We start from the raw sequence: 3,549 nt of genomic DNA, 5'->3' as shown, positions 1-3,549 counted from the left end.
TTTAATCGAATATTTTATATAAATATATTAAAACAACAAATTGTATTTTTGAAAGTAAAACCCTTTTTCCCTGTGGAATTGTTTCTTTGGATTGTTTTTAAGGGTTTTAAATTGCTCTGTTTGTTTGTTTGTTTTAAACAATTTTTTAATAACGATTTAATATTTATATGTAATTGTTTGTTAAATGTTATTATTAAAAATCCTACTCATTTGTAATTGTTATATAAAATTTACATGAATTTGTTTATATTAATTAATTGTAATGTTAAATTTCTTGCCTTTATCATTATCATTATTATTATTATGCTTATTAAAAATCATATCTTTAGGATTCTGTGATACAAAAAAAAAAAAAAAAATTATTTTTATATATAAATAAATAAATAAATAAATAAAAAGACTTGTTATTATTATTATTATTATTTATGTAGTGATATCAAGACTGTATTTCATTGGATTTAAAATTTATATTTTGTAATTAAACTAATTTTATTATTATTATTATTAATATTAATATTATTGAATTTGTACATTTTTTATACTTGAATTTAATTTATAATAATAATAATAATAAATTGGTTTTTGTACTATTTTTTAAATGAAAAATTGTATACTTAAAATAATAATAATAATAATAATAATAATAAATTACTAATAATAATAATAATAAATTTGTTGTATTTTTGTTTTTTTTAATTGATATGACAATCTATTATGATTATGTATATATAAAAAATGATGATGATGATGATAATACTTTCTATTTTGATACATTTAAATTGTTTTTACATAAAACCTTGAGAATAAATATTTTGTAAAAAAAACTAATTAACATCATTGTTAATAATAATTAACGCATTCATAAAACTTTCGTTATTATGTAATAAAAGAAAAACATTTTAACAAATCGAATAAGCAATATTTGATTAAATAAATAAATAAATAAATAAATAAATTGGCAAATTTGTGAGAAAAAAAAAAATTATGTGCTAAATGCTAAACAAACATGGCGACCCAACGCCCGAATTTCATTTCATTCATAAATTTATAATATTATTTTAAATTATTGTTTTTTTTTTATTAATAAATAAATAAAAATTACATTTGAATCAAGTTTTTTTTTTTTTTTTTTTTCGATTAAATACGATGGGAAAAAGAAAAGTTTTTTTTTTCCACAAATCTTAACACAACAATGACCCTTTGAAATGATAATAATAATAATAATAATAAACGTGAATAAATTACGTATGAAAATTTAATGTTATGGAAAAAAAAAAAATGTTTTTACCTTCGTAAGTGTCAATTAGCATAAAATCAATAATTTCATTTTTTTTTCTTCTTTTGCTTTTACTTTTACTTTTGGTGAAAAGTTTTTTTTTTTTTTTAACTGATAAAATCCATTGGAACCGTTAATGGACGCGCGCGCGAATTAACTGCCATAACTGCGTAGGTTTAATATAGATCTCGCTGTGGAGCGCCACATGTCACGTGATTTGAGCCTGCATTTGCATTCCTAACTAAAGAAATCATTTTAACAATTATTATTATTACAAAAGGGGCGTCGGCTAAAACAAGAAAAAATACATTTTTTTTTTTTTTTTTTTTTAGTTTTGATTAAAAATCTATAAAAGAAATGTTTTAAAACTTGTAAGTACGATTAATGAAAAAAAAAAAAAACGATTTTTAATAATTCTCAAGTTTTTGTTTTTCGTTTTAATTATTATTATTACAATATTGTTTATATCGTGCCTGTAATGGCGGTTGTGTTTTTATTCGTTTCGTGCCAACATAAAATTTTTGTGGTATTCAGCATGGTAAAAGAATTTGTCAAAAACAAAACATTTCTTTCAGGTCATGTTAATCTATCGATATTGTAAAATAATTAATAAAAAAAAATGGCAAAGAAAAGAAGTTTAGCTGGAAATTGGGCGGTTGGAGTTTTTGTTATTGCTCTCGTGACGACATTTGTTGCATTTTGTTCTCCGAGTTGGCTCGTTAGCGATTATAGAATTACTGGAGCAAAACTTGAAAAAATGGGATTGTGGACTCATTGTTTTAGGTAATTAACGAAAATATCGTTTAAAACGATTGACCGTTAAATAATTAATTATTAATTTTTTTTTGTTAGGAGTTTACCTGATCCTCATGATGAATATCAAAAAAGATTTTTCGTTGGATGTAGATGGGTTTATGATCCATTTACGACTGGATATGATCAAATAAGAGGTTACCTTTTACCATGTAAGTGACACATATAAGGTGTACCTGAATGTTTGTATATATATAAAAGGGACGCCTATAATGAAAAACATTAGAATTAATATTATTATGAATATCCTTATTAGTGTAAAGATAAACAACAATTTTCTTTTTAGCATTTATGGTTGCCACACAATTTTTCTACACTTTATCATTTCTCGGAGTCATGATTTCTCTATTTTTATTTTACTTTTCTTTTTATGCTGTGGTCCGGATCAAACAAGATTTGTCGAATTAATAACAATAATTGCATTCATGTTATTGGGCGCAGGTAAATACATACATAGAGAGAGAGAGAGAGAGACTTAACAATAATAATTTTAAAAAATATGTACTTGTCAACAGGTTTATCCGGAGGATTGGCTGTCATTATATTTGCCTGTTTGGGTAATACAGACAATTGGATGCCTGAACATGCCAATAATTATTTTGGTTGGTCTTTCGGTCTTGCAGTTGTCGGATGTGTTGCTTCCATTGTTTCCAGCGTTTTATTCTTTACAGAAGCCAACATACAAAAGAAGAAAAGAAAATTTTTAAAAGAATCACAAACAAGATTTACAATCGAACAGGAAAGCAAAGCATAATAATAATTATTATTATTATCATCATGTGAATTTTCTTTTTTTTTTTTTTTTTTCATTTTCATATGAGTGTGCCTTTACAAAGAAAAAAAAAAGAAAAGAAAAAAATGGTCAAGGACAAAATATCGATAAATATTTTTTTCTCATACATTAATGTGACGATTTAAAGAAAAAAAAACAGGAAATCCATTGTGACTTGAGAAATTTCCTAAAGGCCTTGACTACAAAAACAATAATAATAATAATAATAATAATAATTATTTTTTGAATATTCCAATTGACATTTTTATTTAAGCCGACAGACAGACAAACAGACAATAATAATAATAATAATTGTAAAATTTTGACACATTTTAAATTAAAGTCCTGAAGCAGAAAATTGTTTATCAACTTTGTAAGAAAAAAAACTGGCAAAAGCAGTATTCTCAATTAAAATTATGTATAAATAATTATTTATGTTTTTTGTGTGTGTGTGTGCGTGTGAGAGTACATAAATATACCTATATATATATATATTTATATTTGACGTTTCCGTCCATTCGTCTCGTTGACTTAATTATTATTATTATTATTTGATAGAATTTTGTTTTTTATTTTTTTTTATGTAAACAAAAAATTAATTAATTTTGATATTAATTAAATTCGCCGAAGCGTTTTTTGTTCGTTTATGTAATTGTTTTAAAAAAAAAAAAGATAAAAGAAATATATT

General features: G+C 23.1%; 1 pseudogene; it reads left to right on the top strand.

Moving 5' to 3' along the window:
• Nucleotides 1–1,895: 1,895 nt before the first annotated feature.
• Phum_PHUM302600 lies at nucleotides 1,896–2,497 on the top strand (annotated as a pseudogene).
• Nucleotides 2,498–3,549: the final 1,052 nt, after the last annotated feature.

Source organism: Pediculus humanus, genomic scaffold, assembly GCF_000006295.1.
Source record: "Pediculus humanus corporis 1103172107689 genomic scaffold, whole genome shotgun sequence".
NCBI lineage: Eukaryota > Metazoa > Arthropoda > Insecta > Psocodea > Pediculidae > Pediculus > Pediculus humanus.
Note: the sequence above shows the minus strand (reverse complement) of the source record. Positions and strands in the feature narration are given on the sequence as shown.